Raw genomic sequence first — 23573 nt, 5'->3', positions numbered from 1 at the left:
TGCAACATTTTCTCAGAAACAGTGAATGCCAAAGCTGGGCCTGTTCACTCATCTGCATGTCCACAGTCCACATCTGGAAATCAACTTGGAGACCATCTTCCTTCCCACCAAGGGATTGCCACAAGATGGTTACACCCGTTTCATCCTACGTATGTCCAAAGCTATATGTCTAAACAGGTAAACATGCCACATATTCAGCACTGTGCTTACATTGGCTGTGATTAGAGACATTGCATTGCACACCTTTTGTTTGTTGTGTAGCCCTCTGGATGAGGGTTCTTGGCAGGCATGTTAAATATTAAAAAGATACAGGACAACTGTGGACCATTCGAGCGCCACAAAAGTGTGGCTCCTTTATTGCGTGTTCCCATACGCACACACACAAGCGGGAGCGCATCGCCCCGCACCTCCTGTGCTATGGCAACACAACAGTGCCAAAATTAATCCTGTGCAGCCTCATAGTAAACAAGGCAAATAAATAAAGCAAAGACATCAGAACATCTGTTACACATGCCCCCTTCCCCCTCAAAATGAAACATCCTTGTTTCTGGTACCATAGTAAACAAAACACATAGATAATAATAATAATAATAATAATAATAATAATAATAATAATAATAATAATAATAATAATAAAACAGCATAACAGACTCCCGAATAGCTGGATTGACATAGCATCCATCAAACAACAGTAAAATCATGAAAAAACACACTGAACTGGACTCAAAACCTAACAAAGTCTTTGAGGTGCAACAGAGGTCTCACCACTCTCCCCCCACGAGATTAAGCAGGCACCGACCCCCTCAAATCCCCCCAAGGTTAGTAATCTTCTCCCGCAGCCTGAGGCTGACCCTTCACATCCGGGGCCTAGGAGGCAGACCAAACCCCCATATGAGCCAATGAGGGAATGCAGGAAAGAGGACCAGCAGGAGGCGTGTGCGTCAGTAATGGCAGGGCATATGGCTTGAGTCTGTCATGGTGAACAACCTGGGCTTGTTCCATAGTGTCCAGAGGGTTAACAATTCGGTATGACAGGGCAGTTTCCCCACCTGAAGCCAGCACCTGAGCGACCCGATAGGGGCCTCTCCAGTGTGGCGTCAACTTGGTGTGGTTTTCAGTGGGATTATTCAGCCACACCAGTGCACCCACACCATTGACATGGTGGCAGCAACTGTCGTCGTAGTACAGTTTCTGTCAATTATGAAATTTTGCCAAATTGAGCCTAGCCATGCTGAATGCGGACTCCAGCCGCTCTGCCATAGCCGACACATACTCCGCCTGCATCCCCGTGCCCCAGTGGTCTCAAACACTCCCTGGCATATGCACGTCAACTGGAACCCATGCCTCATGCCCGTGCATGAGGAAATAGGGGTGAACTGGGTACTGGAATGCTTAGAGGTGTTGTAGGCAAAAGCAACTTGCTTCACATACGAGTCCCATTCGCCCCCATGCGACAGCAACATTTTAGACAGCTGATCAGAGTCCTGTTATGACACTCCATCATGCCATCAGACTTGGGGTTATATGCAGTGATGCGTGTTTTCTTTATGCCCAATCGATGACACAGGCTCTGAATCACCTCTGCCTCAAACTGGTGGCCCTGGTCACTGTGAAACACTTCTGGGACCCCATGCACCAACACATAATCCTCAAACAGGCAGTGAGCCACTGCCTGAGCTGTCTGATTTGGCAGGGCGTACAGATTAACAAATTTGGAGAAGTAATCCTCCACCACTATAATGTATCTGTTTCAACTGGAGGTCAAAAGCAACTCTAAAATGTCCGCCGCCACCCTCTGTAGTGGGCAGGCAGCTTGAGACCTTCACATAAGTGCTCTCGGGCTGGGAACAGGGCAATGGCATGTCTGGCAGGCCTCACATTGTTCGCAAAAGCGTTTAATGTCTCTCAACATAAAGGGCCAATAGAAAGACCATCTGGCCGTCTCCCACACTCACTCAGCCAAGAAGTGTGCCACAGTCATCTCACCATGTAACTGCTGCAAGAGCTCAGGCACCATGGTCTAGGGGACCATCACCTGAATTTGATCCCCCCAATGCTGTCGGCCACACAGTTCAACACAACAGTCCACCTAGCATCAACAGGTGGCTGAACTCTGTCCCAAGTTTCCTCAATTTGGCAGAGGACCCCCTGAGCAGCCTTCGAGGCAGTCTCATCACATTCTGTTCCAACAACCCCATCATTATGCTAATATCTGGGTCGTCATGCTGCTGGGCTCACAGCTCAGAGTCACTCCGCGAGATGGAGTAGGCAAACTCCAGACCCGACCGGGAAACCCTGGGAGGTGAGGAGCAGCCTGGCTCCACCATGGAGGTGACAGTGGGCCCCCCATCTGGATCCTGTTGAGGGGGAGAAGCTGATCAGCATGACAGTACATCCACATTATTGTGCCGGGCCCCAGCCTTGTGAATAATGATCCAGTCAAACAGATCCAGTTCCAAAATCCACCTACTCCTACAAACCGTAGGTTCATTGTCCATAGCCATGTTCCTGATGCCCAACAGCGGACGATGGTCAGTTATGATAGAGAAAGTAGACAGCCTCACATAGTGCTTTGTGAGAGCCTGACTGGCATATGCCCCTACCCTCTTGAGCCCCCCCCCCCCCATCCTGTGCCAACACTGCCCCTACTGCCTCATTGGAAGCATCGGTGTAAACTTTAAAGGGGAGTGCAAAATTCGGCAGTGTTACCACAGGAAAGGAGGAAGCACCTGCTTAAGGTAGGAAAAGGCCCCCTAACACTGCTGTCCACTCAAAAGGTACATTTTTACCCACCAGGTAATTTAGTGGAGCCGTCTGTTTCGAGAAGTCTTTCACGAACCTCCTGTAATACGAACACAGGCCCACAAATGCCCTCACCTCCACCGAGGTACGCGGAGTAAGTCAGGCCCTTACCTTGTCCGTATAATGGGGATCCTGTCAGAGACCCTGCTGAGAGACCACGATAATCAATACATCTCCACTGTCCCCCTTTTTCCTAACCAACACCACCGGGGATGCCCGGGGGCTGCAAATTTCCTCTACCACTCTGTCTGCCAGCAGGCCTGCTACCTGATGCTCAATCTCCTCCCTTTTCTCTGGAGATGTGTGATCGGGCCGTTGTTTAACGGGGGAGTGGGGGGGGGGTGGTCAATGGTTCTAATGAGATGCGACACCAATGTGCACTTGCCCGAGTTCCTGTCAGACATGTTGAAAACATCAGAAAACATAAGGAGCTCATAGAACTCCTTCCTTTGCTGTGTCATGATGGGTGAATCTTCTAAGCTGAATGTGCCTCTTGCTGGTGGCGGTGAGGCTCCCCCAAATTAGCAATACTGTGGAGTGCTACCATGTAATCTTTCCCCACCGAATGGAGCTGACCGAGGTGCAGCCCCCGCTGAAGTTCGACGGCCCCCAAGATGGATTGAGAACACGTGCTAATGTGACCCCATTTTTCACACTATTCACCGAGTGAGCTACAACTAGCCCTTTCGACTCTGGGGCATTGGGCTCCAGATACCCTTCGAAATCTTTAGCAGGCAACATAGCACCACAGAGAGAACCAACCATCACTGGCACCAGGGCCTCACTTAAGGGAGGTATAGTCGCAACATTCGCTACCAACACATTACAACAGTCAGGTGTGATCTCCCCGCAACACAGCAGGGGCACAGCGACATCCCATAATTTCAGTACTCCCCACCCCAAGTCCAGCAATGCACAGTTCTTAGTCAAAAAGTCAAGCCCAAGTACAACACTCTGATTAGACTCCCTCAGTACATAGAAGTTGTGCTGCCAACGGGTCAGAACCAATAGGAATGTAACCTCAATGGAGCCCAGTGTGTCCAATATTTGTCCATTAACTGCACAAGAGCGGGGACTGACATTCCAAAATCCGCACTAATCAATGAGACATTAGCTCCCGAGTCCACTAGTATAGGAACCTCACAACTTTCCACTACACCCCTGATGTAAGATGTGGGATGGTCATGATAGTCCACGGTAGTGGTACTCTGTCATGTCCTCAGTCATGTCATGCTGTACAGAAATCTCGGCTGGAGTGGCTGGTGTTCGGGACTCAACCCCAGCTACTGTCTGTTTCCCTGGTGGCTGCCGTTGGTAGATGATTGTCGTGGAAAGAAACGCACACTGCATCTTCTTGGCTCCTCCTCGTGGCGGGACCTCCACCCAGGACTGGGACTCCTGCCCCTTGATGGCTTGGTTGCTGGAGAGAAGCCTCTGTTGCGTGGGTAGCCATGAGGCTGGTGGCCATGAGAGCGTTCCGAGTGTCTGTCATCAGACACTCTGGATTGACATCCGGATTCCTTGCAGGCACAGCTACAGCACCCCCCAGATGGAGAGCGAAGGCCACGATCCCTCCTGTCAGCATCTCTGGCTCTCACCCTTTGATTCTCACTGTACAACTCCCTCATCTCCATTCTCTTTGCACACATGTCGGCAGGTTGACTCTAAATACACCACCAAGTGAGTTCCTAGTGGTCCACGCTGTACAGGGTTTCAATGGGTCCTTGTCCCCACGGCACATGTCAGTGAAGCACTGTGCTCATTAGTAGGTTAGCTAAACTGAAACAGCTAAGCTAGCACAGCCACAATTCAAAATAACTGTTCAGGAGAAACACCAAAACGTGCGACAACCTGCACAAGCAACCACCACTGCCACCAATGTAGTCGTCTGGATGAGGGTTCTTGGCAGGCGTGTTAAATATTAGAAAGATGCAGGATGACTGTGAACCGTTCGAGCGTGGCAACAGCGTGGCTCCTGTTCTATGGCAACACAACAGTCCCCTGTGCAGCCTCACAGTAAACAAAGCAAATAAATAAAGCAAAGACATCAGAAAGTCTGTTACAGTTGCATTATCAGGTGTACAGCTTCATGGTGGTATAAGGAAGGATCTTCTTGAAAAGAAGACGTGAAATTTCAGCTACAGTTTGCCATGAGATACATTGGAGAGTCAACCCAAACTTTGAACCATTTTCTTGAATGGAAATCCTTCTCATTTCCAGTCCACCATGGACAACGACAAGCCCAGAAGATGAGGAGTAACACCTGCATTGTGAGGGAACATCAGCTATGACTTTTTGGACGTGGTACATTTTGTTGAGCATGGTTTAGCATGCAGGTACCTCAGTATTGAGGACCCCACTGGCAAGATGGTTCCATGGTGTTGTGGATGCAGTGATGTGTGGCACCAGCACAAGCTCCCATATGTAATACCTGACCTGACCACCTCAGTTGCAAGATTGTGATTAGTCCATCAGAAATCGAGCAAGGGGGAAAGATTTTATGTGGGAGCAGGACAACACAAATCTTAGAGACAAAATTAAATATGAGCTGTGAGATTTGCCTGGTTCCCAGGTGACCTGAACACCTCCTTTTGGAAGATTTCTAAGCATGCCCCATAGAAAGGAGACTTTGGGGGACAGACACTGGAGGAATTATATACTAACAAATTCTAATATGTATATAAGGCATAGTGTTAGAGGGTTTATACACAGAAATGAATGATTTTATGCTTCACAGAACAATAACAAGCTGTTTTAGTATTTAAATAAAAATGAAAATTTTGGAAGACAAGATGTGAGTGAAAATTAAAGAGCAGCTTTTGCCAACATGCTGCACAGTGCTCTATTTCTGTGTGTTGGTAGTTCTCTAATTAATTACAGAGAATGCTCCCCTGGTCTGATGGACCCTCATACCATATGGAGGAACAGAATATGTCAACCAAAAAGCTGTTAATGAATGACACACTGACATGTCGGCTTGATGGCTTTGTATGGGGAGGGGGAACAAAACTTAATATTTGTAGAAGTTTTAATGTCAATTTTTTGATGTTGATTTTTAAAGACAGTTCATATTTGTTATTATTTTGAGAAATAAGATTTTTTTAAAGTTATAGAACCTGCAGATAGTCAGCTGGGACATGGAGGACAAATTTTAGGATTAGATATTATAATAACTCGGCAATATTACCCATGGGCATGGACACAGTATTGGCTATGGCAATCTGACCTTCAACTCAAATGACTGTATTTTTCTAAAAAATGTTGCACATATATGTATGCCACATTTCATCTAAATTGGGTTGAAAAGCAAATTTCTTGACTTTGATTTTGCCTTTTTTTTATGTTGTCGCACCTTCATTGACAGGCCAAGTTTGGTACAAATCAACAAAAAGACCAGGAAATGGCCAGCAAACAAAGATGCAGAACTGACCTTGACCCCAGTGATTGGCCTTGATGGGCAATCATAGAAACCACCTTTATATGTGTACCACGTTTGATGCAAATTGGAGTGAAAAAGCATAATTTTCTACCTTTGACCCAATTATTTTGACCACGACTGAACTTTGGCAAACTTGACCTTGTCTGGGCACTTTCAGAACCCACTTCTATATGTGTCCCACGTTTGGTGCAAACCAGAGTGTAAAAGAAAAAAAAAAAAAAATCAGTTTTGTCTTCTGACTCCATTTGACCTTTGGTAAATGTAATGTTGCTAATGTTGCTTGAGCATTTCCAGAATCCTCCTACTGGTACATATATGTGTCATGTTTGGTGGACACTGGAGTGAAATATAATATTGTGACATTTCTCCCCAATGGCCATGACCTTTAAGCTCAGTTCTGCAGTTGACTGCCATCCCCATATCAAGATGGGTGGAAATCTGCTCAAACTATGTGGGTGATGTAGGGAAACAAAAAGAAATAAACCAAAAATTTGACCTTGACATTTGCAAAAACACAAACCCATCAAGGGCAGTTCTGGGGTCAACTGATATGAACACAGCATGTTTAATAGGAATTTCCCCAAGAACCTCGGAGAAGTAGTGGAAAAAACAAACAAGCAAACACACACAGAAACCAAAGCATTTCTATAGTTATCACACACAGTAACAGAAAACCATCAAAGTGACTTTTATGAGGGGAGAAAGGCTTTTCCTCCACACTTAGGTCTTAGGCCTCCCTTGAACATACCCCAATTTGTTAAATTGCTTAAGGCTATTTCCCTTTTTATCCCCTCACGATTTTATTCAGCAAGGTTATAAGGCCTCGGCGCCCTTGCCTGCTTTTTATTCAAAATAACTGTCCCCCTGGACATGTTTCAGACATTTTAATGGTTGAGTGTACAAGGGCATACACGGCCTTGATAGTTAAATAAATAACAATATGCAAATTAAAAAAACATAAAAACAAATTAGAACTTTTCCCTCTTTCAACGGAATCATTCAAGCACATATTATTCAAAGAATATAAAAGCCTATTGGTCTGATCTGACCTGAGCGTAGAGTAACAATAACATGATTACCAAGCTGTATAGAAATCACATTCAGACTAAAAGCTTTTGTTTTCAAAGCATCCTTGCTCATGAAATGTTGAACAAAAGTTGCTGAAGTACTATATTTGAGGCAATGATATTCCAATTAAATTCAACATATCTGTCTGCTGACACTGCAGGGAAAAAAGTTAGATTTTGGTCTTCCTAAATGGGTGTATGTCAACACCATTCACACCACAAACTCACATACTGTACATTGAAATTTCCAATAGGAATGAAGAAGTCCTGTATAGGCCCTGAGGCCTGTTGGAGCAGGTGCTTATCTTCAGATTTTGGAATGTGAAGTGGATGATGATAGTCAAATGTAAGTTACTTCCCCAGCCAAGGTAGGTAACTATTTACACCCGGATGGACTGAGACAGCTGAGGTAGATGGTGTCTTGTCCAAGGACACAGAGAGGTAGCACAAGTGGGATTTGAAGCCTAATTTTTTCATTTTCCTGATGTATCGGTCAGTACCACAACTTGTGTCTGACTCGTGAGGCTCAGATTAAAGCTCCTGTGTGTAGATTTTTAAACACAGCAGTAAATGCTGCATCCATCCAGTATCAATTTGTACATGCATACATCTTCAACGACTTATCTGGAATCGGGTTGTGGGGAATATCAATTTGTTTTTAACATTATATATGACTAATACAAAACAAATGACATGAAATATAAAAAGATAATGAAACATGAAGTGTGCATCATATTTAAATAAAATTGGCTAAAGTTGTGGCTCTTACAAAAAATATCCATTGAATTATTTATTTTATTTTATTTTGCTTTGCTTTAACAAATTTCCAGCCAATTTTGAACATGCAAATACAATAACTAGATATACTCAACAAAAACATAAACCCAACACTTTTGGTTTTGCTCCCATTTTGTATGAGATGAACTCAAAGATCTAAAACTTTTTCCACAGACACAATATCACCATTTCCCTCAAATATTGTTCACAAACCAGTCTAAATCTGTGATAGTGAGCACTTCTCCTTTGCTGAGATAATCCATCCCACCTCACAGGTGTGCCATATCAGGATGCTGATTAGACACCATGATTAGTGCACAGGTGTGCCTTAGACTGTCCACAATAAAAGGCCACTCTGAAAGGTGCAGTTTTGTTTTATGGGGGGGGGATACCAGTCAGTATCTGGTGTGACCACAATTTGCCTCATGCAGTGCAACACATCTCCTTCGCATCATCCGTGAAGAGAACACCTCTCCAACGTTCCAAACACCAGCGAATGTGAGCATTTGCCCACTCAAGTCGGTTAAGACGACGAACTGGAGTCAGGTCGAGACCCCATTGAGGACGACGAACATGCAGATGAGCTTCCCTGAGACGGTTTCTGACAGTTTGTGCAGAAATTCTTTGGTTATGCAAACCGATTGTTTCAGCAGCTGTCCGAGTGGCTGGTCTCAGACGATCTTGGAGGTGAACATGCTGGATGTGGAGGTCCTGGGCTGGTGTGGTTACACGTGGTCTGCGGTTGTGAGGCTGGTTGGATGTACTGACAAATTTTCTGAAACACCTTTGGAGACGGCTTATGGTAGAGAAATGAACATTCAATACACGAGCAACAGCTCTGGTTGACATTCCTGCTGTCAGCATGCCAATTGCACGCTCCCTCAAATCTTGCGACATCTGTGGCATTGTGCTGTGTGATAAAACTGCACCTTTCAGAGTGGCCTTTTATTGTGGACAGTCTAAGGCACACCTGTGCACTAATCATGGTGTCTAATCAGCATCTTGATATGGCACACCTGTGAGGTGGGATGGATTATCTCAGCAAAGGAGAAGTGCTCACTATCACAGATTTAGACTGGTTTGTGAACAATATTTGAGGGAAATGGTGATATTGTGTATGTGGAAAAAGTTTAAGATCTTTGAGTTCATCTCATACAAAATGGGAGCAAAACCAAAAGTGTTGCGTTTATATTTTTGTTGAGTGTAGAACATATGTTTCAGTTTAAAAGACCTAGGCCCCTACAGTGCTGTGGATTTACAGTGTATCCAGAAACTATTCACAGGGCTTCACTTCTTCCACATTTTGTTGTGTTACTGTTATGTGCAGACACGAGTTGAGGAGCGCGACCAGCGTCTGACTGAACCCAGCGCTAAATAACCAGAAAGTGGTTCCAAACACAAAACAATTTTATTTTTCTCCCGTGCAATAATTGTTGTCAACATAAATGTGCGTTTGTCTGGCGAGGTGAAGGACGGCGCGCTCTCCAGCGCCGAAATGGATCAAAGCTCGGCGCTTCTGGACCCAGACTCACCGCCGAACACCCCCCAGGTGGATACGACAAACTGACTCTGTGAAGGATGGAAAAGGTGAGGTAAGTCAACAGCTACAACAAATATCCTTCAAAGGCACACACTATCAGCAACACATTCAGGTCTGAATTTAAGCTTTATGTAAATGAGCAGCTTCTCACAACAGGTGGAGGATCATCAGTCCGTACGCCACGGCAGTGAGAAGCGAGCTGCACAATTCTAATCAACGTTCAAATATACTGCGTACCAAAATACCAAATTACTGTTAACACTTATTCAGACAATCAATCACCTCTGATGTGTGCTGACAGCATGTGTCCCTCACCCGTCCTCCTTCACAGGCACGATGTGTCAAACCCAGGCGTGGTCCTCAGCGTCTCACAAACGAACGTCACAAGGTCGAGTTCCCGCCAATTCTGCTCGAATCACTCATGGCTTAAATGCAGAACGCCATCTCATTATCTGCTTCAGCTGAAAGTCTTTAAGTTTGCACGTGAGCATCATCCACAGGTGCTGCAAGTTGTTAGGCCTGCACGTGAACATCCTCCACAGGTGCAGTCAATAGTTCTGATGAGGGTGAAGGACTCTTCTGCCAGCACCTTCTCCACAGACAAAAAAACCAGTTTGCATACCACCCAGAGTGCAAAGAAAAGAAAACAACACCAAAATGTCCAGCCAAACCCCCCAACACACAACAGTTACAGCCTTATTCCTAAATGGATGAAATTAATTTTTTCCCGCTCAGAATTCTACCCCGTTAACGACAATGTGATTTTTTTTTTAAGGTTTTTGCAAATTTCTTAAAAATAAAAAACTAAGAAATCACATGCATTTAAGTATTCCCACCCTTTGCTCAATACTTTGTTGATGGACCTTTGTCAGCAATTACAGCCTCAGGTCTTCTTGAATATGATGCCACAAGCTTGTTGCACCTATCTTTGGGCAGTTTTGTCCATTCCTCTTTGCAGCATCTCTCAAGCTCCATCAGGTTGGATGGGGAGTGTCGGTGCACAGCCACTTTCAGATCTCTTCAGAGATGTTCAATCAGATTCAGGTCTAGGCTCTGATGCTGCCACCACCATGCTTCACTGTAGGGATGGTGCCTGGTTTCCTCCAAACATGACAGAAGGAAGGACCAAGTCTTTAGAATCATGGTGCTTCCTGTTTTACTATATGATTGTGAGACTTGGATGGCACTAGGTCTCTTCAGGATTCTTGGGAACCACTGGTATGACTTTGTGAGGGAGCATCAGCTATGACATTTGGGCCAAGTGGAACATTTCTCTGTGCATGATCCAACACACAGGGGAGGTGGTTAAGGCGTTGGGCTTTAAACCAGAAGATCCTCGGCTCAAATCCCAGCTTGACTGGAAAATCACTAAGGGCCCTTGGGCAAGGTCTTTAATCCCCTAGTTGCTCCCGGTGTGTAGTGAGGGTCTTGTGAGGCATTATTGTAAAGCGCTTTGAGCGTCTGATGCAGATGGAAAAGCGCAATATAAATGCAGTCCATTTACCGTTTACACAGGTGTCTCAGTGCTGAGAACCCAGTGGGTGTCATAACTAAGGGGATGCTTCAATTAGTTGTAGGCTTCGACAAGTAGGGATTGACCTGTTGTCTGCCTAGGTGTTTGCCATCCAGAACCCATGTTGGTTGTGTGGTGTTGTGGGCTCAGTGATGCACAGCACCAGTGCATGTCCACACAGCGATCAGCATATTTCTCTTTGTAGAACGCATTTAATTCATCTGAGCGGCTCAGCTGAGCTTTGAACTATGCACAATTCAAAAGGCATTTTTCTCTAATTTAATCTGACTAAAGGCTGGTGTTTTACACTTTCTTAGAAATATAGACTGGAAAAAGATGAGTGCAATGCACAGATAGTGAGACAGACATAACAATGGTTGTTCCATTTTATAACTAAAGTCTGGAAACTCTTAATTCAAAGTCAGCATCATTAGGCAGTAGATTCCCTTTACTTGATGTTTTTGTGCCAATCGGAGAACAATTGCGAGAAACATAAAAAAAGATAAATAGCCAATCACAAAACAAACAGTTACAACACACTGTAGCATTGATAATTGTGTACATGGACACACTTGCGCTTGCATCGTTAACTGTGTGTGATGGCTTCTCACTTCATTACACTTGAGGAAAACATACATTCTAATGACATTTTGCGTAAAGCCATTATGGAGCACTGCTGCAGCTGTAATATATATACCTTAAAAAAAAAACAAAAAAAAAAAACAGATCTACCCCATTAAGCGCTGCTGAATTTCGAGAGCAAGTAGGAATGAACTTCTGTGTGACGAATGTAATAATTTTGTGTTTCTGTATTGATATTCTCCTGTGTAAATGCTGATGATGACAGGAAAGCTACCAGATAAATGGGATTATGTCTTTTTGCATATGGAAATAAACATTATCAAAGAGTAATTCAATTCTGACAGGGATTACATATTCCTCATTCCTGCTCTATTAGTTGTTACGATTTCCCTCCGAGTAGAATATTCAGCATGTATTCATAGTGGATGCCCAATGCAAGGACAGACATATACACACAGGAACACACACAGCCAAACAAGCCTGTCAAGTGCGCGCAAAGACGAGCGCGTGCAGAGTGTGTGGCCGGGCCTGCTCCGCTCATCAATCATGTCTAATAGTCTCCCTCATTTGTTCTTTCAATATTTGTTTGGTTATTGCCTTTGCTATTGTTGCTGTGCTTTGATGCATTCCCCGACAGCTCTTATTTCCACTATAAGTCATCAATTAATATGAAGAAATGTAATTATTGTGACAAGTTGTATAATGTGGGCCATGGGGATGAGAAATGGATTGTGACAGGATGTGCTTCCAGCTGCCACATGCAGTGGCGTGTAGTCACCGACCTTTCCATACACTGCTGTTCAAAAACCCTGACCTATTACAGTCCTCCATACGTCTACACTATACGTATTTCAAGCCATACGTCTTTCTCTCAATTTATGAGTTCAGCAATATTTTACTGGCAGAAGAAGGGGTTGGATAAATAAGGCTTTGAGGTTAAGTCCACTTTTTAAACAATGTACTCATGTTAAATGTTACCTATCAAGTGTCTGAGTTCTGTACTCAGATTTGATGATTGTTTTGTTAGAAATAAATTCAAGTCAGATCGCGTCTGGCAGCATGTGCCATTGCCCTACAATGCCGCATCCACCGCACTACAGAACCACCTTGTGTCTTCAATGGCTACCACCCAGGCAGCCAACAGGTCCACCTCCACCTCTCCATACTATCCATCTATCTGCCACAGCCAGGTGAAACGTGGGCATCCTTTCAGCCTTTTCCAGCTGGTGGGATTGTCAAGACACCTGTTAGCTTTGTCATACACAGAGAAATGATACCAACTGGCAATATGTTGGAGCTGAAGTGCCATCAGAGTGCAAGTGACAATCCTAGTCTTTGTCTCCTGAAAGAACAGATTGTTTGGCACAAAGTCATTCCAGCAGTACCTAAGGATCCTCCAACTGATCCTAGTAGCAAAGACATCTAGCCTTAAGTCACTGAATAGCATCCACATTGCAGAACCATACAATGAGTCAAGAAGCACATGGGCCCCAAAGTCTTACAACTTTGTTCTCCTGCAAAGATAGTGGCATCACCAAACCCCTCTGTCCATTGACCTCATGGCTTCTTAAGCATCTCTCAAGCTCAAAGGCTGAGGTCCCAGAGACATAAATACCATTGCTGAGATAAGTGATTTGCTCTACAAGTTCAAAACTTTGGCCATACAGAGATACTCTTTGGGTGGCCAAGCCTAGAAAGTCATTGAAAGTTGTGATGTTAGTTTTGATTTCGAATAATCACACTCAGACACTCTGATTCCTCACTCAGTTTCTCATGTGATCCAAGTCAGTGTGTACATTGAAACTGCAAATATTACATCATCATCATCCATGAAGTCAAGTTAAATAAATCTTTCATTGCCAACAAAGGCACTCAAGTTGCTGGTTTCTACATGCCAATCCAGCGCCCAGTTCATGCAAGCATTGAACACTGTAGGTGTCAGAACACATCCCTGATGAACACCAGTAGCTATTCCCTCTTCAGGTGCTCCCTTTTTTTGTGAAAAATTCGGAGATTCTGCTCCCTAATCATACCAGCATTCATAGTACCTGTGTATAGGCTGGCTATGATGTCCCAGAGAACAGCTCTGTCAGCCGAAACAAATATTTTGTGAAAATCAACATTGGCTGCAAAGAAGCCAGCCCAGTCTTGCACTTTTTTCGTGCCCTGTCACAAAAGCACCCCATTTTCGTGACACAGTTTTTTTACTAGTTATAATCATCCCCTTCTCCTAACTGTAACAATAATGTAAATGTCTCCCCTCCCCTAACACTAACCATAGACTCCAGACCCCCCCCCATCACCCCACATTTTGTGGCACGTCACAAAATGAATTCATGCTGCCATCAGGAAAAGCATCCCATTTTCGTTCCCCTGTCACAAACCAATAGATTCATGTACTTGTTGTACAATGCGAGTTCGAAAGAAGTTGGGACATTGTGTGAAATGTAAATTAAAAACAGAATACAATGATGTGCAAATCATCTTAAACCCATATTCAACTGAATATACCACAAAGACAAGATATTTAATGTTCAAACTGATAAACTTTATTGTTTTTGTGCAAATATTTGCTCATTCTGAAATGGATGCCTGCAACACATTTCAAAAAGCTGGGACAGTGGTATGTTTACCACTGTGTTACATCACCTTTCCTTCTAACAACACTCAGTAAGTGTTTTCATTTTTAATGGGCGACAGGTCTGGACTGCAGGCAGGCCAGTCTAGTACCTGCACTCTTTTACTATGAAGCCACGCTGTTGTAACACGTGCAGAATGTGACTTGGCATTGTTTTGCTGAAATAAACAGGGGCGTCCCTGAAAAAGATGTTGCTTGGATGGCAGCATGTGTTGCTCCAAAACCTGGATGTACCTTTCATCACAAATGTGTAAGCTGCCCATGTCATGGGCACCCCCATACCATCACAGATGCTGGCGTTTGAACTTTGCGCTGGTAACAATCTGAATGGTCTTTTTCCTCTTTTGTCCGGAGGACACAGTGTCCATGATTTCCAAAAACAATTTGAAATGTGGACTCATCAGACAACAGCATGTTTCCACTTTGTGTCTGTCCATTTCAAATGAGCTCAGGCCCAGAGAAGGTGGCAGTGTTTCTGGATATTGTTGATGTATGGCTTTTGCTTTGCATGGTAGAGTTTTAATTTGCACTTGTAGATGTAGCGACAAACTGTGTTAACTGACAATGGTTTTCTGAAGTGTTCCTGAGCCCACGCGGTAAGATCCTTTACACAATGATGTTGGTTTTTAATGCAGTACCACCTGAGGGATCGAAGGTCACGGGCATTCAATGTTGGTTTTTGGCCTTGCCGCTTACATGTAGAAAGTTCTCCAGATTCTCTGAATCTTCTGATTATATTATGGACTGTAGATGATGGAATGGTGAGAAACATTGTTCTTAAACTGTTGGACTAATTTTTCACGCAGTTGTTCACAAAGTGGTGATCCTCACCCCATCTTTGCTTGTGAATGGCTGAGCCTTTTGGGGGATGCTCCTTTTATACCAAATCATGACACTCACAATTAGTGTCCTCAGTTCCCAAATGCTTATTGAGTGTTGTTAGAAGGAAAGGTGATGTAACACAGTTGTAAACATACCACTGTCCCAGCTTTTTTGAAACATGTTGCAGGCATCCATTTCAAAATGAGCAAATATTTGCACAAAAACAATAAAGTTTATCAGTTTGAACATTAAATATCTTGTCTTTGTGGTGTATTCAATAGAATATAGGTTGAAGGGGATTTGCAAATCATTGTATTCTGTTTTTATTTACATTTCACATAATGTCATAACTTCATTGGAATTGGGATTGTAATGTCATCACAAATTGTCATGAGACTGGGTACGCCTCGTACACCTGTTGCTACAACTATCTGCGTACACCAGCGGCTGAAGGACAGAGTCAATCAATCAATCAATCAATTTTTTTTATATAGCGCCAAATCACAACAAACAGTTGCCCCAAGGCACTTTATATTGTAAGGCAAGGCCATACAATAATTATGTAAAACCCCAACGGTTAAAACGACCCCCTGTGAGCAAGCACTTGGCTACAGTGGGAAGGAAAAACTCCCTTTTATCAGGAAGAAACCTCCAGCAGAACCAGGCTCAGGGAGGGGCAGTCTTCTGCTGGGACTGGTTGGGGCTGAGGGAGAGAACCAGGAAAAAGACATGCTGTGGAGGGGAGCAGAGATCGATCACTAATGATTAAATGCAGAGTGGTGCATACAGAGCAAAAAGAGAAAGAAACAGTGCATCATGGGAACCCCCCAGCAGTCTACATCTATAGCAGCATAACTAAGGGATGGTTCAGGGTCACCTGATCCAGCCCTAACTATAAGCTTTAGCAAAAAGGAAAGTTTTAAGCCTAATCTTAAAAGTAGAGAGGGTGTCTGTCTCCCTGATCTGAATTGGGAGCTGGTTCCACAGGAGAGGAGCCTGAAAGCTGAAGGCTCTGCCTCCCATTCTACTCTTACAAACCCTAGGAACTACAAGTAAGCCTGCAGTCTGAGAGCGAAGCGCCCTATTGGGGTGATATGGTACTACGAGGTCCCTAAGATAAGATGGGACCTGATTATTCAAAACCTTATAAGTAAGAAGAAGAATTTTAACTTCTATTCTAGAATTAACAGGAAGCCAATGAAGAGAGGCCAATATGGGTGAGATATGCTCTCTCCTTCTAGTCCCCGTCAGTACTCTAGCTGCAGCATTTTGAATTAACTGAAGGCTTTTTAGGGAACTTTTAGGACAACCTGATAATAATGAATTACAATAGTCCAGCCTAGAGGAAATAAATACATGAATTAGTTTTTCAGCATCACTCTGAGACAAGACCTTTCTGATTTTAGAGATATTGCGTAAATGCAAAAAAGCAGTCCTACATATTTGTTTAATATGCGCTTTGAATGACATATCCTGATCAAAAATGACTCCAAGATTTCTCACAGTATTACTAGAGGTCAGGGTAATGCCATCCAGAGTAAGGATCTGGTTAGACACCATGTTTCTAAGATTTGTGTGGCCAAGTACAATAACTTCAGTTTTATCTGAGTTTAAAAGCAGGAAATTAGAGGTCATCCATGTCTTTATGTCTGTAAGACAATCCTGCAGTTTAGCTAATTGGTGTGTGTCCTCTGGCTTCATGGATAGATAAAGCTGGGTATCATCTGCGTAACAATGAAAATTTAAGCAATACCGTCTAATAATACTGCCTAAGGGAAGCATGTATAAAGTGAATAAAATTGGTCCTAGCACAGAACCTTGTGGAACTCCATAATTAACTTTAGTCTGTGAAGACGATTCCCCATTTACATGAACAAATTGTAATCTATTAGACAAATATGATTCAAACCACCGCAGCGCAGTGCCTTTAATACCTATGGCATGCTCTAATCTCTGTAATAAAATTTTATGGTCAGCAGTATCAAAAGCAGCACTGAGGTCTAACAGAACAAGCACAGAGATGAGTCCACTGTCCGAGGCCATAAGAAGATCATTTGTAACCTTCACTAATGCTGTTTCTGTACTATGATGAATTCTAAAACCTGACTGAAACTCTTCAAATAGACCATTCCTCTGCAGATGATCAGTTAGCTGTTTTACAACTACCCTTTCAAGAATTTTTGAGAGAAAAGGAAGGTTGGAGATTGGCCTATAATTAGCTAAGATAGCTGGGTCAAGTGATGGCTTTTTAAGTAATGGTTTAATTACTGCCACCTTAAAAGCCTGTGGTACATAGCCAACTAACAAAGATAGATTGATCATATTTAAGATCGAAGCATTAAATAATGGTAGGGCTTCCTTGAGCAGCCTGGTAGGAATGGGGTCTAATAAACATGTTGATGGTTTGGATGAAGTAACTAATGAAAATAACTCAGACAGAACAATCGGAGAGAAAGAGTCTAACCAAATACCGGCATCACTGAAAGCAGCCAAAGATAACGATACGTCTTTGGGATGGTTATGAGTAATTTTTTCTCTAATAGTTAAAATTTTGTTAGCAAAGAAAGTCATGAAGTCATTACTAGTTAAAGTTAATGGAATACTCAGCTCAATAGAGCTCTGACTCTTTGTCAGCCTGGCTACAGTGCTGAAAAGAAACCTGGGGTTGTTCTTATTTTCTTCAATTAGTGATGAGTAGAAAGATGTCCTAGCTTTACGGAGGGCTTTTTTATAGAGCAACAGACTCTTTTTCCAGGCTAAGTGAAGATCTTCTAAATTAGTGAGACGCCATTTCCTCTCCAACTTACGGGTTATCTGCTTTAAGCTACGAGTTTGTGAGTTATACACTTCTGATTTAAAGCTCTCTTTTTCAGAGGAGCTACAGCATCCAAAGTTGTCTTCAATGAGGATGTAAAACTATTGACGAGATACTCTATCTCCCTTACAGAGTTTAGGTAGCTACTCTGCACTGTGTTGGTATATGGCATTAGAGAACATAAAGAAGGAATCATATCCTTAAACCTAGTTACAGCGCTTTCTGAAAGACTTCTAGTGTAATGAAACTTATTCCCCACTGCTGGGTAGTCCATCAGAGTAAATGTAAATGTTATTAAGAAATGATCAGACAGAAGGGAGTTTTCAGGGAATACTGTTAAGTCTTCTATTTCCATACCATAAGTCAGAACAAGATCTAAGATATGATTAAAGTGGTGGGTGGACTCATTTACTTTTTGAGCAAAGCCAATAGAGTCTAATAATAGATTAAATGCAGTGTTGAGGCTGTCATTCTCAGCATCTGTGTGGATGTTAAAATCGCAATTCAAGGAGAACATGCGGCTAAACATGTCACTCCCGGTCCGATTGGGGAGGGGCCCAGAGAAAACTACAGAGTCCGACATTGTTTTTGCAAAGTTACACACCGATTTAATGTTAATTTTAGTGACCTCCGATTGGCGTAACCGGGTGTCATTACTGCCGACGTGAATTACAATCTTACCAAATTTACGCTTAGCCTTAGCCAGCAGTTTCAAATTTCCTTCAATGTCGCCTGCTCTGGCCCCCGGAAGACAATTGACTATGGTTGCTGGTGTCGCTAACTTCACATTTCTCAAAACAGAGTCGCCAATAACCAGAGTTTGATCCTTGGCGGGTGTGTCGTCGAGTGGGGAAAAACGGTTAGAGATGTGAACGAGTTGGCGGTGTACACGGGGCTTCTGTTTAGGGCTACGCTTCCTCCTCACAGTCACCCAGTCGGCCTGCTTTCCCGGCTGCTCGGGATCTGCCAGGGGGGAACTAACGGCGGCTAAGCTACCTTGGTCCGCACCGACTACAGGGGCCTGGCTAGCTGTAGAATTTTCCACGGTGCGGAGCCGAGTCTCCAATTCGCCCAGCCTGGCCTCCAAAGCTACGAATAAGCTACACTTATTACAAGTACCATTACTGCTAAAGGAGGCCGAGGAATAACTAAACATTTCACACCCAGAGCAGAAAAGTGCGGGAGAGACAGGCACCTCAAGCAAGATGATACAGATATCCTTGTGCTACTTGTCTATCATGCAAAAACACTAACTTCAAAGTCTTCTTGAAGCCAGAGTCAAAGAAGCATGCTCAGAAAGGTGCCAGATGTGGGAACATTATGTCTCTACGAGTCCTGCTTGGTGATTCCATTGCTGAAAAAATTATTTTCCTCCATGTGATTCTGGGCTGTGATACATCCTCTGGAGTATTTGGGCTTGGAAAGAAAGTAGCTTTCATGAAAATGAAAACCAGTAGCCTATTTCAGGAGCAAGCACCAGCATTCATGACAAATGGAGTATCCAAAGATGATATTGCCAAGTCAAGAGAGAGGGCTCTGGTGTGCTTGTACAATGGAAAGCCTGGACAAGGAACCGATGACCTGAAATTTCAATGGTTTTTGACCAAAACTTCATCCAGTATAGTTCCGTTTCAGCCTTGCTCACTAACACCAACAGCAGCTGCAGCCAAGTATCACAGTCTGAGAGTGTACCAGCAAGTCCAAGAGTGGAAAGGAGATGACTGCCAAGTGTCACCTGCAGAGTGGGACTGGAAGGTGGTGGAAGGAAAACTTACACCCATTGGGCCTCATGTATCAACGTGTGTATGGCGATATTTGAGCGTATATGGGGTGTACGTCAAAATGGCTGCGCCACTTGGCATTTATCAATGTGGTCATTGGCGTACGCTGCGCTGAAAATATACACCAGGTCGAGAGGTGGCGTAAATTATACACCAAAATGAACCAGCGCTGGAATCCACATAAAAATGAAGATGATCAACATGATGAACAGTGCCATTATACAAATCAATGCATATGTTACATAAATAACACTTTCCTGATTATACTACATAATAATCAATACAAATCCCGCTTTTGCGGGATTGCTGGTCTATCGAGCATGATCCGTGGCCACAGCGCTGACTGCAAAGAAAGCTCTGCTCGCCTTTTTCTCCAGACTTCGAGCCTGGAGCCAGAGCAGCGCTGAGCTTAACTTTATGTGGTGTGATCGTTTTAGAATGAAATTGATTATTACAACTGTAGTGTTGTGATTCCCTTCGCCCGTGCTGCAATCAGGTTTTGTCGTCTCCATTCGTTTGTCACAATAAAATAAATAAAGAAACACATTTTAAGAATAAAGAAATCTGAAAAATTAGGCGTGTCTTAATTGAGCGAGCAAATATCCACATGTCAAGAATTATTGACATGTGAAAAGAGAATACAGTGGTCCCTCGCTATAATGCGGTTCACCTTTTGTGGCCTCGTCGTTTTGCGGAGTTTTTAGTCCAATTTTGCATGCCTTTTTTTTTTTTTACAGTGTTCTGTGTTCTGCGTGTCTGCTTATAAGAATCTTCTCGCCCAGAAAAAAAAAGAGCGCCAACAACTACTCATAACTGTGTTTGTCACTCGGAAACAGACACCTGCAGCCAGGTGTGCGTGGAAAAAGGCGCGGCGTCACGACGCAGAGGCACGATCTGTGAAATACTGGTCAGTCACTATTAATAATTTCTTATGTGTCCACCCTCATACGTTGATCGTTAAAATTAAATTTGTTTAATTTGTTTATTATAATTACGATTGTTTTCACCGCCGCATTTATCAAGGTTGCGTCAGGTGTACGCCGGAAATGGGCAGGTGCGCACTGCTTGATACATGTCACGGCAACTTTGGTGTACTTCAAATTTACACCGTAAATTTACGCCACAAGTGCACAACTTTGATACATGAGGCCCATTATGACAGCTCTCCAACCTGCTCCTAGTAAACTGTTGGAAATCATTCAATGTAGCTGAAAATCGGGATGCAATACCAAAAGCTGTTCTTGCCACAAGCATGGGATGGTTTGCTCTTTGGCATGTTCTGACTGTAGAGGTGTTTGTGCCAATATGGCACGTTTATCAGACGAGACCATTTCTGAGTCTGACAATGACTGACATTGACAACAAGGTTTTATTGAGGGGCACTTGCAAGCTGGCTGAAAGAAGCCTTGCAATGAGAAAACTGATTTCTATATTTCTTGATTTGTTTCATTTGAGATGGCCATTTTCACTGTACAGTAATGAGTCACTCATGTTTATGATTTATTAGCTTTTTCCACTTTTTCAGTGTTTTTACCCAGTTAACAAGGGATTTAAAGAAACAGAAACTTTATATCATGTTTTATTTGACATTGTACTAGTAAGTAAAACAGGCATTAATGTATGGGATGCCTATTGGCCTGGTTGTGATGGATAATTAACATTCAAATAAAACTTAATATATGTGTCTCCATATAGCTTGATTGCCTTTTGTATTGATCAGAACTTTTATTATGATTTAGACTGCTTATATATGATGTTACCCAAAAGCAATCTTTTCCAATGCTGCAGCAATGGGCAAAATTGTGAAATTCCAGTAGTCTCATTCATTTGATAATTTCACCCTCTTCCACTCAGTATATTATGGTAAACTTTTTATATGGTATTCTACATGTATTGGCCTGTCAAACCTACTTTATTTCATTTCTGTTGCATTTTGTTTTGGGTAGGTTTTATATTTCCCATAGATTGCAGACTAATGGAAAAGCACTATATAAATGCAGTCCATTTACTATTTAAGTTTGTTTTGAAGGAATGCAATTTTAACCTCTGCTTTCTGTTGTGTGGGGCATGAAGTCATGATCTCTCAGATGGAAGGCAGGCATTCACACAGGGGTGTGCCTTTCCAAATCATGCCCAATCAACTGAATTTACCCTAGGTGGACTCCAATTAAGCTGTAGAAACATCTCAAGGATGATCAGTAGAAACAGGTTGCCCCTGAGCTCAATTTTGAGCTTCAAGGCAAAGGCTGTGAATACTTACAGTATGTATTTGTGATTGCTTAGTTTTTTTTTTTTTTTTTAGTAAGTAAGTGCCTTCGGCTGCTCCCTTGTTTGCACTCGGGGTCGCCACAGCAAATCCAAGCTGGATCTGCATGTTGAATTGGCACAGGTTTTACACCAGATGCCCTTCCGGACGCAACTCCACATTACATGGAGAAATGTGGCAGGGGTGGGATTTGAACCCAGGACCTTCTGAACTGAAACCAAGCACATTAACCACTTGGCCACCACCCCTGCCTTTTTTTAATAAATAATAAAAAAAAAAACCTACCTTTTTCACACTGTCATTATGGGGTATTGTGTAGAATGTTTGGGGGGGGGGGGGGGGAATGAATTTCATCCATTTTGAATTAAGTCTGTAACATAAAATGTGGAAAAAGTGAAGCGCTGTGAATACACACACACACACACACACACACACACACACACACACACACACACACACACACACACACACACACACACACACACACACACACACACACACACACACACACACACACACACACACATACATCATGATAGCCACTTTGGACCTCAATATGACCACCATCTTACTTTGTAACATTTGAAATACCCTAAACCTCTACATAGTAGTTGAAAAGTTTCTCGTGCCTTAGGTTTTTAGATGCAAAAATATGTAAAAAAAAAAAAAAATGTGGACTTGTGGGCATTATGGATGCCAGCTTGGATTGTGAAACAGCCACAAAGGCTTTTAGAGTGATTCTATAAATTATTCTGAACCTATCTTGAAAATTTCATCTTGTTCCTCAAAATTCCCATTTTTTTATGCAAAACCTCTTGGACTACAATGCTTTTGCCTGTTTTCCAGTGGATACATTAATATGACTTCTTCCTCTACGCTCATGTTTGATGTCAAAAACATTGAGCCTGTGCAATGCCCTCTAGTGGATGCATTGTTTGGCATCTGTGTTAGCTTAAAGGACATCTACATGGGCAGTGGCCTGTTACATGTACAGATTCATATCCCTTTCATGCAGCATAAATGAGCCTTGAGTGTTGGTTTACAACAGAAACAGTGATTCTAATGGTGATTTCTACCCCCTGTTCAGTTTGCACTGCTGTAAACTGCAAAAGGTCTTCAACTCTCTGTAAAAGATAAATGCAGTTACCTCACAGAGCTCATTGTTGCCCAGAAATCACCTCAGTATGTTTCACAGACAGGTTTAAAAAAGTAAATTCCTCAGCGGGAACAGCAGAGGAGAACATGTGTCCATTCTGTTCTGGTATAGGTAGATGTTCAGTACAAGAGAATAGATACAGATCCATGTCAATTGATTAATTGTAATTCAGAGAACTAAAGTATATAAAAAAACAAAAAAACAAAACACAATCTCATAACAGCTCTGTATCAAGATGATCTGCATAATCATCTTGATTAATACACAACAAGTCTTCTCGTAACATAGAAATTGATGCGTAAATACAGACTACAAAATTATACTGTACATCCTCATTATGCGGAGAGTGAGCAGAGCTCAGTGTTTAGACAGGGC

At 42.9% G+C, this 23573-nt stretch overlaps 1 long non-coding RNA gene across 1 annotated transcript; it reads right to left on the bottom strand.

Moving 5' to 3' along the window:
• Positions 1 to 338: 338 nt before the first annotated feature.
• LOC117502251 lies at positions 339 to 14053 on the bottom strand. Its single transcript, XR_004558250.1, has 3 exons — positions 14041 to 14053; positions 5639 to 5644; positions 339 to 446 (listed from the first exon to the last, which is right to left on the bottom strand). It is a non-coding gene; the product is annotated as an uncharacterized LOC117502251 (long non-coding RNA).
• Positions 14054 to 23573: the final 9520 nt, after the last annotated feature.

This window comes from Thalassophryne amazonica, chromosome 2, assembly GCF_902500255.1.
Source record: "Thalassophryne amazonica chromosome 2, fThaAma1.1, whole genome shotgun sequence".
In the NCBI taxonomy this organism is placed as follows: Eukaryota; Metazoa; Chordata; class Actinopteri; order Batrachoidiformes; family Batrachoididae; genus Thalassophryne; species Thalassophryne amazonica.
The sequence above is the reverse complement of the archived record's forward strand: the minus strand, read 5'-3'. Positions and strand labels throughout refer to the sequence as shown.